Source organism: Somniosus microcephalus, unplaced genomic scaffold, assembly GCF_052327205.1.
Source record: "Somniosus microcephalus isolate GS21.2 unplaced genomic scaffold, FLI_Smic_1.0 scaffold160, whole genome shotgun sequence".
NCBI lineage: Eukaryota > Metazoa > Chordata > Chondrichthyes > Squaliformes > Somniosidae > Somniosus > Somniosus microcephalus.
The window spans coordinates 395,260-408,876 of NW_028225347.1; the positions used below are offsets into that span (position 1 = coordinate 395,260).

General features: G+C 46.9%; 5 non-coding genes across 5 annotated transcripts; all 5 read left to right on the forward strand.

The window, feature by feature from the left end:
• Positions 1 to 3,241: 3,241 nt before the first annotated feature.
• On the forward strand, positions 3,242 to 3,323 carry trnal-aag (transfer RNA leucine (anticodon AAG)). Its single transcript has one exon. It is a non-coding gene; the product is annotated as a tRNA-Leu (tRNA).
• Positions 3,324 to 5,270: 1,947 nt separating this feature from the next.
• Positions 5,271 to 5,352, forward strand: trnal-aag (transfer RNA leucine (anticodon AAG)). Its single transcript has one exon. It is a non-coding gene; the product is annotated as a tRNA-Leu (tRNA).
• A 1,948-nt stretch (positions 5,353 to 7,300) lies between these two features.
• Positions 7,301 to 7,382, forward strand: trnal-aag (transfer RNA leucine (anticodon AAG)). The gene has a single exon. It is a non-coding gene; the product is annotated as a tRNA-Leu (tRNA).
• A 3,978-nt stretch (positions 7,383 to 11,360) lies between these two features.
• Positions 11,361 to 11,442, forward strand: trnal-aag (transfer RNA leucine (anticodon AAG)). Its single transcript has one exon. It is a non-coding gene; the product is annotated as a tRNA-Leu (tRNA).
• A 1,948-nt stretch (positions 11,443 to 13,390) lies between these two features.
• Positions 13,391 to 13,472, forward strand: trnal-aag (transfer RNA leucine (anticodon AAG)). Its single transcript has one exon. It is a non-coding gene; the product is annotated as a tRNA-Leu (tRNA).
• Positions 13,473 to 13,617: the final 145 nt, after the last annotated feature.

Sequence of the window (13,617 nt, forward strand, 5' to 3'; positions counted from 1 at the left end):
ACACTTTATTCGCACCAACATAAGCTGCAAATGCTGCAAACTTGGAGCAGCCTTGGCCTTACCCTTTCTCTCAACGCATTCCTGCAGCGCCGTGTCGCCAGCACCAGATGCTGCTCTTGGCCTTTACACAACAGGCAATACCTTCACACAAAACGGAAGCCCGTTACACAACACGGAGAACCTTTACACAACAGGAAACACATTACTCAATAGCGGACATCTTTACAAAGCAGACAAAATCTCTAAACAAAAGGGAAAATCTATAATCAGCAGCGATCATCTTTACACAGGAGGGAACAATTTTATATAACAGGGAACATCTTTACACTACAGGGAATTTCTTTGCACAGCAGAACGCACCTTCATGCAAGTCTCTCTCTTCATCTCAGTCTCCGTTTCCCTGGCTGTCTACCTCCCTCTCTGTTTCTCTCGCAGTCTCGGTTTTCCCTCAGTCTCTGTCACTGCCTCGTGTTAATCGCTCTGTCTGTCTCTCTCTCTCTCTCTTTGGTTTCTTCAGTGTCTTTCTCTGTCCCTCCATTTGTGTGGCCAGAAACACCCTTTCCGGATTCCTGTGTGTCATTTTGTGTGTGTCCCATTGTCGGTGTCGTAATACAGAGTGTCCTTGTGACATCGTGCAGCCATGTCAGCCTGCAAACACGGGTGCTGCGGGGTCCGGGTCTCTGGGCGGTTTCAGGGCCATGCTATAGTTTTCAACACAGGCTGGATGCTGAAATTTGTCTCGCTAACACACAGCACTGTGGGGCATCGGAACCTAAGCACCAGCCGGGATTGTTTGCTAGCCGACAGCAGAGTGTAGCAGCGGAAGCGTGCTGGTCCCATAACCCAGAGGTCGATTGATCGTAAGCCTTCTTCTGCTAGTTGCATTCTTATATACACCAACAATAAAATGCTCTATTGCTACCCCAATCCAACGCACTTAATTTTATCACACTTTACTTACACCAACTTCCTGCTTGCAACACACAAGAGGGATAAATTTTGAATGAAATTTACAATGGGTGTGTTGCAGCAAACTTTTATTTATTAGCGTTGCCTTGTGAACACGTAGCTGCTTCTGATATAGTGGGTTGCATCAGAAGTGAGTTTGCCGTCCACGAATTTAATTTCCTTTTGTTTCCCCTGCTATTTACAAGACCAGGCCACATTTCAATCACCAGTCACTAGTTTCAGATTCCTTACCGCACTGACGTGGTAGTGTGGCCGAGCGGTCTAAGGCGCTGGATTAAGGCTCCAGTCTCTTCGGGGGCGTGGGTTCGAATCCCACCGCTGCCAGATATTGCGACATTTATAAATTTCGTCGCTTCACCACCAGCAGTAAACCAGGCAGGCATGCCGGTTTTGGGTCACCTTTTCCTTCAGTTGCTATTGACAGGCTGATCCGAATCGCAGAACTTCCTGTGCTCCATAAATTGGCCTGAACCCCGCACCGAACACTACAAACACCGTCACCAAACCAACTGAATTCAGACCGTTCACTCACTCGTCCCCACACCTGCTGCCTCTCACTTATTCAGATGGACACCACGTTTACTCTTTCTTCCATTTCTTGCAATCTATCGACCGCGCCCCCCATTGCTGTCACTCTCGCACCCACCATCTCTCCGTCGTTTCCCCGTTCGCCCTTCCAATCTTGCCGGTTCAACAGCACCTCCCATTTGTTCCTGTGCTGCAATCCAATTAATTTAACACCAGTATCTTTTTGTCAATCGAACCTATCCAGACAGCGAAAGTTACATTCAGACATGGTTAAGAGAAGATCCATTCTGCAAACGAAAAGGGTGGGGAGGGGATCTGGACTCTGACTTCAGGATGAGAGTCAGATGTGTTTTTCATACCATTAGTCTGGGGAAGTTGTGATTAGGAGGGCAAATTTTTCCTATTGTTCTCTTCTCTTAAATTATGATAAATTTCAGGCTCAGTGCGTCAGGTTTTGTTATCACAATTTATGCTTTACTTACAGCAACTTCCTTCTTGCAAAAAACACAAGAACCTGCAACACAACTTTCAAAACACTTTATTCGCACCAACATAAGCTGCAAATGCTGCAAACTTGGAGCAGCCTTGGCCTTACCCTTTCTCTCAACGCATTCCTGCAGCGCCGTGTCGCCAGCACCAGATGCTGCTCTTGGCCTTTACACAACAGGCAATACCTTCACACAAAACGGAAGCCCGTTACACAACACGGAGAACCTTTACACAACAGGAAACACATTACTCAATAGCGGACATCTTTACAAAGCAGACAAAATCTCTAAACAAAAGGGAAAATCTATAATCAGCAGCGATCATCTTTACACAGGAGGGAACAATTTTATATAACAGGGAACATCTTTACACTACAGGGAATTTCTTTGCACAGCAGAACGCACCTTCATGCAAGTCTCTCTCTTCATCTCAGTCTCCGTTTCCCTGGCTGTCTACCTCCCTCTCTGTTTCTCTCGCAGTCTCGGTTTTCCCTCAGTCTCTGTCACTGCCTCGTGTTAATCGCTCTGTCTGTCTCTCTCTCTCTCTCTTTGGTTTCTTCAGTGTCTTTCTCTGTCCCTCCATTTGTGTGGCCAGAAACACCCTTTCCGGATTCCTGTGTGTCATTTTGTGTGTGTCCCATTGTCGGTGTCGTAATACAGAGTGTCCTTGTGACATCGTGCAGCCATGTCAGCCTGCAAACACGGGTGCTGCGGGGTCCGGGTCTCTGGGCGGTTTCAGGGCCATGCTATAGTTTTCAACACAGGCTGGATGCTGAAATTTGTCTCGCTAACACACAGCACTGTGGGGCATCGGAACCTAAGCACCAGCCGGGATTGTTTGCTAGCCGACAGCAGAGTGTAGCAGCGGAAGCGTGCTGGTCCCATAACCCAGAGGTCGATTGATCGTAAGCCTTCTTCTGCTAGTTGCATTCTTATATACACCAACAATAAAATGCTCTATTGCTACCCCAATCCAACGCACTTAATTTTATCACACTTTACTTACACCAACTTCCTGCTTGCAACACACAAGAGGGATAAATTTTGAATGAAATTTACAATGGGTGTGTTGCAGCAAACTTTTATTTATTAGCGTTGCCTTGTGAACACGTAGCTGCTTCTGATATAGTGGGTTGCATCAGAAGTGAGTTTGCCGTCCACGAATTTAATTTCCTTTTGTTTCCCCTGCTATTTACAAGACCAGGCCACATTTCAATCACCAGTCACTAGTTTCAGATTCCGTAGCGCACTGACGTGGTAGCGTGGCCGAGCGGTCTAAGGCGCTGGATTAAGGCTCCAGACTCTTCGGGGGCGTGGGTTCGAATCCCACCGCTGCCAGATATTGCGACATTTATAAATTTCGTCGCTTCACCACCAGCAGTAAACCAGGCAGGCATGCCGGTTTTGGGTCACCTTTTCCTTCAGTTGCTATTGACAGGCTGATCCGAATCGCAGAACTTCCTGTGCTCCATAATTGGCCCGAACCCCGCACCGAACACTACAAACACCGTCACCAAACCAACTGAATTCAGACCGTTCACTCACTCGTCCCCACACCTGCTGCCTCTCACTTATTCAGATGGACACCACGTTTACTCTTTCTTCCATTTCTTGCAATCTATCGACCGCGCCCCCCATTGCTGTCACTCTCGCACCCACCATCTCTCCGTCGTTTCCCCGTTCGCCCTTCCAATCTTGCCGGTTCAACAGCACCTCCCATTTGTTCCTGTGCTGCAATCCAATTAATTTAACACCAGTATCTTTTTGTCAATCGAACCTATCCAGACAGCGAAAGTTACATTCAGACATGGTTAAGAGAAGATCCATTCTGCAAACGAAAAGGGTGGGGAGGGGATCTGGACTCTGACTTCAGGATGAGAGTCAGATGTGTTTTTCATACCATTAGTCTGGGGAAGTTGTGATTAGGAGGGCAAATTTTTCCTATTGTTCTCTTCTCTTAAATTATGATAAATTTCAGGCTCAGTGCGTCAGGTTTTGTTATCACAATTTATGCTTTACTTACAGCAACTTCCTTCTTGCAAAAAACACAAGAACCTGCAACACAACTTTCAAAACACTTTATTCGCACCAACATAAGCTGCAAATGCTGCAAACTTGGAGCAGCCTTGGCCTTACCCTTTCTCTCAACGCATTCCTGCAGCGCCGTGTCGCCAGCACCAGATGCTGCTCTTGGCCTTTACACAACAGGCAATACCTTCACACAAAACGGAAGCCCGTTACACAACACGGAGAACCTTTACACAACAGGAAACACATTACTCAATAGCGGACATCTTTACAAAGCAGACAAAATCTCTAAACAAAAGGGAAAATCTATAATCAGCAGCGATCATCTTTACACAGGAGGGAACAATTTTATATAACAGGGAACATCTTTACACTACAGGGAATTTCTTTGCACAGCAGAACGCACCTTCATGCAAGTCTCTCTCTTCATCTCAGTCTCCGTTTCCCTGGCTGTCTACCTCCCTCTCTGTTTCTCTCGCAGTCTCGGTTTTCCCTCAGTCTCTGTCACTGCCTCGTGTTAATCGCTCTGTCTGTCTCTCTCTCTCTCTCTTTGGTTTCTTCAGTGTCTTTCTCTGTCCCTCCATTTGTGTGGCCAGAAACACCCTTTCCGGATTCCTGTGTGTCATTTTGTGTGTGTCCCATTGTCGGTGTCGTAATACAGAGTGTCCTTGTGACATCGTGCAGCCATGTCAGCCTGCAAACACGGGTGCTGCGGGGTCCGGGTCTCTGGGCGGTTTCAGGGCCATGCTATAGTTTTCAACACAGGCTGGATGCTGAAATTTGTCTCGCTAACACACAGCACTGTGGGGCATCGGAACCTAAGCACCAGCCGGGATTGTTTGCTAGCCGACAGCAGAGTGTAGCAGCGGAAGCGTGCTGGTCCCATAACCCAGAGGTCGATTGATCGTAAGCCTTCTTCTGCTAGTTGCATTCTTATATACACCAACAATAAAATGCTCTATTGCTACCCCAATCCAACGCACTTAATTTTATCACACTTTACTTACACCAACTTCCTGCTTGCAACACACAAGAGGGATAAATTTTGAATGAAATTTACAATGGGTGTGTTGCAGCAAACTTTTATTTATTAGCGTTGCCTTGTGAACACGTAGCTGCTTCTGATATAGTGGGTTGCATCAGAAGTGAGTTTGCCGTCCACGAATTTAATTTCCTTTTGTTTCCCCTGCTATTTACAAGACCAGGCCACATTTCAATCACCAGTCACTAGTTTCAGATTCCTTAGCGCACTGACGTGGTAGCGTGGCCGAGCGGTCTAAGGCGCTGGATTAAGGCTCCAGTCTCTTCGGGGGCGTGGGTTCGAATCCCACCGCTGCCAGATATTGCGACATTTATAAATTTCGTCGCTTCACCACCAGCAGTAAACCAGGCAGGCATGCCGGTTTTGGGTCACCTTTTCCTTCAGTTGCTATTGACAGGCTGATCCGAATCGCAGAACTTCCTGTGCTCCATAAATTGGCCTGAACCCCGCACCGAACACTACAAACACCGTCACCAAACCAACTGAATTCAGACCGTTCACTCACTCGTCCCCACACCTGCTGCCTCTCACTTATTCAGATGGACACCACGTTTACTCTTTCTTCCATTTCTTGCAATCTATCGACCGCGCCCCCCATTGCTGTCACTCTCGCACCCACCATCTCTCCGTCGTTTCCCCGTTCGCCCTTCCAATCTTGCCGGTTCAACAGCACCTCCCATTTGTTCCTGTGCTGCAATCCAATTAATTTAACACCAGTATCTTTTTGTCAATCGAACCTATCCAGACAGCGAAAGTTACATTCAGACATGGTTAAGAGAAGATCCATTCTGCAAACGAAAAGGGTGGGGAGGGGATCTGGACTCTGACTTCAGGATGAGAGTCAGATGTGTTTTTCATACCATTAGTCTGGGGAAGTTGTGATTAGGAGGGCAAATTTTTCCTATTGTTCTCTTCTCTTAAATTATGATAAATTTCAGGCTCAGTGCGTCAGGTTTTGTTATCACAATTTATGCTTTACTTACAGCAACTTCCTTCTTGCAAAAAACACAAGAACCTGCAACACAACTTTCAAAACACTTTATTCGCACCAACATAAGCTGCAAATGCTGCAAACTTGGAGCAGCCTTGGCCTTACCCTTTCTCTCAACGCATTCCTGCAGCGCCGTGTCGCCAGCACCAGATGCTGCTCTTGGCCTTTACACAACAGGCAATACCTTCACACAAAACGGAAGCCCGTTACACAACACGGAGAACCTTTACACAACAGGAAACACATTACTCAATAGCGGACATCTTTACAAAGCAGACAAAATCTCTAAACAAAAGGGAAAATCTATAATCAGCAGCGATCATCTTTACACAGGAGGGAACAATTTTATATAACAGGGAACATCTTTACACTACAGGGAATTTCTTTGCACAGCAGAACGCACCTTCATGCAAGTCTCTCTCTTCATCTCAGTCTCCGTTTCCCTGGCTGTCTACCTCCCTCTCTGTTTCTCTCGCAGTCTCGGTTTTCCCTCAGTCTCTGTCACTGCCTCGTGTTAATCGCTCTGTCTGTCTCTCTCTCTCTCTCTTTGGTTTCTTCAGTGTCTTTCTCTGTCCCTCCATTTGTGTGGCCAGAAACACCCTTTCCGGATTCCTGTGTGTCATTTTGTGTGTGTCCCATTGTCGGTGTCGTAATACAGAGTGTCCTTGTGACATCGTGCAGCCATGTCAGCCTGCAAACACGGGTGCTGCGGGGTCCGGGTCTCTGGGCGGTTTCAGGGCCATGCTATAGTTTTCAACACAGGCTGGATGCTGAAATTTGTCTCGCTAACACACAGCACTGTGGGGCATCGGAACCTAAGCACCAGCCGGGATTGTTTGCTAGCCGACAGCAGAGTGTAGCAGCGGAAGCGTGCTGGTCCCATAACCCAGAGGTCGATTGATCGTAAGCCTTCTTCTGCTAGTTGCATTCTTATATACACCAACAATAAAATGCTCTATTGCTACCCCAATCCAACGCACTTAATTTTATCACACTTTACTTACACCAACTTCCTGCTTGCAACACACAAGAGGGATAAATTTTGAATGAAATTTACAATGGGTGTGTTGCAGCAAACTTTTATTTATTAGCGTTGCCTTGTGAACACGTAGCTGCTTCTGATATAGTGGGTTGCATCAGAAGTGAGTTTGCCGTCCACGAATTTAATTTCCTTTTGTTTCCCCTGCTATTTACAAGACCAGGCCACATTTCAATCACCAGTCACTAGTTTCAGATTCCTTAGCGCACTGCTGTGGTAGCGTGGCCGAGCGGTCTAAGGCGCTGGATTAAGGCTCCAGTCTCTTCGGGGGCGTGGGTTCGAATCCCACCGCTGCCAGATATTGCGACATTTATAAATTTCGTCGCTTCACCACCAGCAGTAAACCAGGCAGGCATGCCGGTTTTGGGTCACCTTTTCCTTCAGTTGCTATTGACAGGCTGATCCGAATCGCAGAACTTCCTGTGCTCCATAAATTGGCCTGAACCCCGCACCGAACACTACAAACACCGTCACCAAACCAACTGAATTCAGACCGTTCACTCACTCGTCCCCACACCTGCTGCCTCTCACTTATTCAGATGGACACCACGTTTACTCTTTCTTCCATTTCTTGCAATCTATCGACCGCGCCCCCCATTGCTGTCACTCTCGCACCCACCATCTCTCCGTCGTTTCCCCGTTCGCCCTTCCAATCTTGCCGGTTCAACAGCACCTCCCATTTGTTCCTGTGCTGCAATCCAATTAATTTAACACCAGTATCTTTTTGTCAATCGAACCTATCCAGACAGCGAAAGTTACATTCAGACATGGTTAAGAGAAGATCCATTCTGCAAACGAAAAGGGTGGGGAGGGGATCTGGACTCTGACTTCAGGATGAGAGTCAGATGTGTTTTTCATACCATTAGTCTGGGGAAGTTGTGATTAGGAGGGCAAATTTTTCCTATTGTTCTCTTCTCTTAAATTATGATAAATTTCAGGCTCAGTGCGTCAGGTTTTGTTATCACAATTTATGCTTTACTTACAGCAACTTCCTTCTTGCAAAAAACACAAGAACCTGCAACACAACTTTCAAAACACTTTATTCGCACCAACATAAGCTGCAAATGCTGCAAACTTGGAGCAGCCTTGGCCTTACCCTTTCTCTCAACGCATTCCTGCAGCGCCGTGTCGCCAGCACCAGATGCTGCTCTTGGCCTTTACACAACAGGCAATACCTTCACACAAAACGGAAGCCCGTTACACAACACGGAGAACCTTTACACAACAGGAAACACATTACTCAATAGCGGACATCTTTACAAAGCAGACAAAATCTCTAAACAAAAGGGAAAATCTATAATCAGCAGCGATCATCTTTACACAGGAGGGAACAATTTTATATAACAGGGAACATCTTTACACTACAGGGAATTTCTTTGCACAGCAGAACGCACCTTCATGCAAGTCTCTCTCTTCATCTCAGTCTCCGTTTCCCTGGCTGTCTACCTCCCTCTCTGTTTCTCTCGCAGTCTCGGTTTTCCCTCAGTCTCTGTCACTGCCTCGTGTTAATCGCTCTGTCTGTCTCTCTCTCTCTCTCTTTGGTTTCTTCAGTGTCTTTCTCTGTCCCTCCATTTGTGTGGCCAGAAACACCCTTTCCGGATTCCTGTGTGTCATTTTGTGTGTGTCCCATTGTCGGTGTCGTAATACAGAGTGTCCTTGTGACATCGTGCAGCCATGTCAGCCTGCAAACACGGGTGCTGCGGGGTCCGGGTCTCTGGGCGGTTTCAGGGCCATGCTATAGTTTTCAACACAGGCTGGATGCTGAAATTTGTCTCGCTAACACACAGCACTGTGGGGCATCGGAACCTAAGCACCAGCCGGGATTGTTTGCTAGCCGACAGCAGAGTGTAGCAGCGGAAGCGTGCTGGTCCCATAACCCAGAGGTCGATTGATCGTAAGCCTTCTTCTGCTAGTTGCATTCTTATATACACCAACAATAAAATGCTCTATTGCTACCCCAATCCAACGCACTTAATTTTATCACACTTTACTTACACCAACTTCCTGCTTGCAACACACAAGAGGGATAAATTTTGAATGAAATTTACAATGGGTGTGTTGCAGCAAACTTTTATTTATTAGCGTTGCCTTGTGAACACGTAGCTGCTTCTGATATAGTGGGTTGCATCAGAAGTGAGTTTGCCGTCCACGAATTTAATTTCCTTTTGTTTCCCCTGCTATTTACAAGACCAGGCCACATTTCAATCACCAGTCACTAGTTTCAGATTCCTTACCGCACTGACGTGGTAGTGTGGCCGAGCGGTCTAAGGCGCTGGATTAAGGCTCCAGTCTCTTCGGGGGCGTGGGTTCGAATCCCACCGCTGCCAGATATTGCGACATTTATAAATTTCGTCGCTTCACCACCAGCAGTAAACCAGGCAGGCATGCCGGTTTTGGGTCACCTTTTCCTTCAGTTGCTATTGACAGGCTGATCCGAATCGCAGAACTTCCTGTGCTCCATAAATTGGCCTGAACCCCGCACCGAACACTACAAACACCGTCACCAAACCAACTGAATTCAGACCGTTCACTCACTCGTCCCCACACCTGCTGCCTCTCACTTATTCAGATGGACACCACGTTTACTCTTTCTTCCATTTCTTGCAATCTATCGACCGCGCCCCCCATTGCTGTCACTCTCGCACCCACCATCTCTCCGTCGTTTCCCCGTTCGCCCTTCCAATCTTGCCGGTTCAACAGCACCTCCCATTTGTTCCTGTGCTGCAATCCAATTAATTTAACACCAGTATCTTTTTGTCAATCGAACCTATCCAGACAGCGAAAGTTACATTCAGACATGGTTAAGAGAAGATCCATTCTGCAAACGAAAAGGGTGGGGAGGGGATCTGGACTCTGACTTCAGGATGAGAGTCAGATGTGTTTTTCATACCATTAGTCTGGGGAAGTTGTGATTAGGAGGGCAAATTTTTCCTATTGTTCTCTTCTCTTAAATTATGATAAATTTCAGGCTCAGTGCGTCAGGTTTTGTTATCACAATTTATGCTTTACTTACAGCAACTTCCTTCTTGCAAAAAACACAAGAACCTGCAACACAACTTTCAAAACACTTTATTCGCACCAACATAAGCTGCAAATGCTGCAAACTTGGAGCAGCCTTGGCCTTACCCTTTCTCTCAACGCATTCCTGCAGCGCCGTGTCGCCAGCACCAGATGCTGCTCTTGGCCTTTACACAACAGGCAATACCTTCACACAAAACGGAAGCCCGTTACACAACACGGAGAACCTTTACACAACAGGAAACACATTACTCAATAGCGGACATCTTTACAAAGCAGACAAAATCTCTAAACAAAAGGGAAAATCTATAATCAGCAGCGATCATCTTTACACAGGAGGGAACAATTTTATATAACAGGGAACATCTTTACACTACAGGGAATTTCTTTGCACAGCAGAACGCACCTTCATGCAAGTCTCTCTCTTCATCTCAGTCTCCGTTTCCCTGGCTGTCTACCTCCCTCTCTGTTTCTCTCGCAGTCTCGGTTTTCCCTCAGTCTCTGTCACTGCCTCGTGTTAATCGCTCTGTCTGTCTCTCTCTCTCTCTCTTTGGTTTCTTCAGTGTCTTTCTCTGTCCCTCCATTTGTGTGGCCAGAAACACCCTTTCCGGATTCCTGTGTGTCATTTTGTGTGTGTCCCATTGTCGGTGTCGTAATACAGAGTGTCCTTGTGACATCGTGCAGCCATGTCAGCCTGCAAACACGGGTGCTGCGGGGTCCGGGTCTCTGGGCGGTTTCAGGGCCATGCTATAGTTTTCAACACAGGCTGGATGCTGAAATTTGTCTCGCTAACACACAGCACTGTGGGGCATCGGAACCTAAGCACCAGCCGGGATTGTTTGCTAGCCGACAGCAGAGTGTAGCAGCGGAAGCGTGCTGGTCCCATAACCCAGAGGTCGATTGATCGTAAGCCTTCTTCTGCTAGTTGCATTCTTATATACACCAACAATAAAATGCTCTATTGCTACCCCAATCCAACGCACTTAATTTTATCACACTTTACTTACACCAACTTCCTGCTTGCAACACACAAGAGGGATAAATTTTGAATGAAATTTACAATGGGTGTGTTGCAGCAAACTTTTATTTATTAGCGTTGCCTTGTGAACACGTAGCTGCTTCTGATATAGTGGGTTGCATCAGAAGTGAGTTTGCCGTCCACGAATTTAATTTCCTTTTGTTTCCCCTGCTATTTACAAGACCAGGCCACATTTCAATCACCAGTCACTAGTTTCAGATTCCGTAGCGCACTGACGTGGTAGCGTGGCCGAGCGGTCTAAGGCGCTGGATTAAGGCTCCAGACTCTTCGGGGGCGTGGGTTCGAATCCCACCGCTGCCAGATATTGCGACATTTATAAATTTCGTCGCTTCACCACCAGCAGTAAACCAGGCAGGCATGCCGGTTTTGGGTCACCTTTTCCTTCAGTTGCTATTGACAGGCTGATCCGAATCGCAGAACTTCCTGTGCTCCATAAATTGGCCTGAACCCCGCACCGAACACTACAAACACCGTCACCAAACCAACTGAATTCAGACCGTTCACTCACTCGTCCCCACACCTGCTGCCTCTCACTTATTCAGATGGACACCACGTTTACTCTTTCTTCCATTTCTTGCAATCTATCGACCGCGCCCCCCATTGCTGTCACTCTCGCACCCACCATCTCTCCGTCGTTTCCCCGTTCGCCCTTCCAATCTTGCCGGTTCAACAGCACCTCCCATTTGTTCCTGTGCTGCAATCCAATTAATTTAACACCAGTATCTTTTTGTCAATCGAACCTATCCAGACAGCGAAAGTTACATTCAGACATGGTTAAGAGAAGATCCATTCTGCAAACGAAAAGGGTGGGGAGGGGATCTGGACTCTGACTTCAGGATGAGAGTCAGATGTGTTTTTCATACCATTAGTCTGGGGAAGTTGTGATTAGGAGGGCAAATTTTTCCTATTGTTCTCTTCTCTTAAATTATGATAAATTTCAGGCTCAGTGCGTCAGGTTTTGTTATCACAATTTATGCTTTACTTACAGCAACTTCCTTCTTGCAAAAAACACAAGAACCTGCAACACAACTTTCAAAACACTTTATTCGCACCAACATAAGCTGCAAATGCTGCAAACTTGGAGCAGCCTTGGCCTTACCCTTTCTCTCAACGCATTCCTGCAGCGCCGTGTCGCCAGCACCAGATGCTGCTCTTGGCCTTTACACAACAGGCAATACCTTCACACAAAACGGAAGCCCGTTACACAACACGGAGAACCTTTACACAACAGGAAACACATTACTCAATAGCGGACATCTTTACAAAGCAGACAAAATCTCTAAACAAAAGGGAAAATCTATAATCAGCAGCGATCATCTTTACACAGGAGGGAACAATTTTATATAACAGGGAACATCTTTACACTACAGGGAATTTCTTTGCACAGCAGAACGCACCTTCATGCAAGTCTCTCTCTTCATCTCAGTCTCCGTTTCCCTGGCTGTCTACCTCCCTCTCTGTTTCTCTCGCAGTCTCGGTTTTCCCTCAGTCTCTGTCACTGCCTCGTGTTAATCGCTCTGTCTGTCTCTCTCTCTCTCTCTTTGGTTTCTTCAGTGTCTTTCTCTGTCCCTCCATTTGTGTGGCCAGAAACACCCTTTCCGGATTCCTGTGTGTCATTTTGTGTGTGTCCCATTGTCGGTGTCGTAATACAGAGTGTCCTTGTGACATCGTGCAGCCATGTCAGCCTGCAAACACGGGTGCTGCGGGGTCCGGGTCTCTGGGCGGTTTCAGGGCCATGCTATAGTTTTCAACACAGGCTGGATGCTGAAATTTGTCTCGCTAACACACAGCACTGTGGGGCATCGGAACCTAAGCACCAGCCGGGATTGTTTGCTAGCCGACAGCAGAGTGTAGCAGCGGAAGCGTGCTGGTCCCATAACCCAGAGGTCGATTGATCGTAAGCCTTCTTCTGCTAGTTGCATTCTTATATACACCAACAATAAAATGCTCTATTGCTACCCCAATCCAACGCACTTAATTTTATCACACTTTACTTACACCAACTTCCTGCTTGCAACACACAAGAGGGATAAATTTTGAATGAAATTTACAATGGGTGTGTTGCAGCAAACTTTTATTTATTAGCGTTGCCTTGTGAACACGTAGCTGCTTCTGATATAGTGGGTTGCATCAGAAGTGAGTTTGCCGTCCACGAATTTAATTTCCTTTTGTTTCCCCTGCTATTTACAAGACCAGGCCACATTTCAATCACCAGTCACTAGTTTCAGATTCCTTAGCGCACTGCTGTGGTAGCGTGGCCGAGCGGTCTAAGGCGCTGGATTAAGGCTCCAGTCTCTTCGGGGGCGTGGGTTCGAATCCCACCGCTGCCAGATATTGCGACATTTATAAATTTCGTCGCTTCACCACCAGCAGTAAACCAGGCAGGCATGCCGGTTTTGGGTCATCTTTTCCTTCAGTTGCTATTGACAGGCTGATCCGAATCGCAGAACTTCCTGTGCTCCATAAATTGGCCTG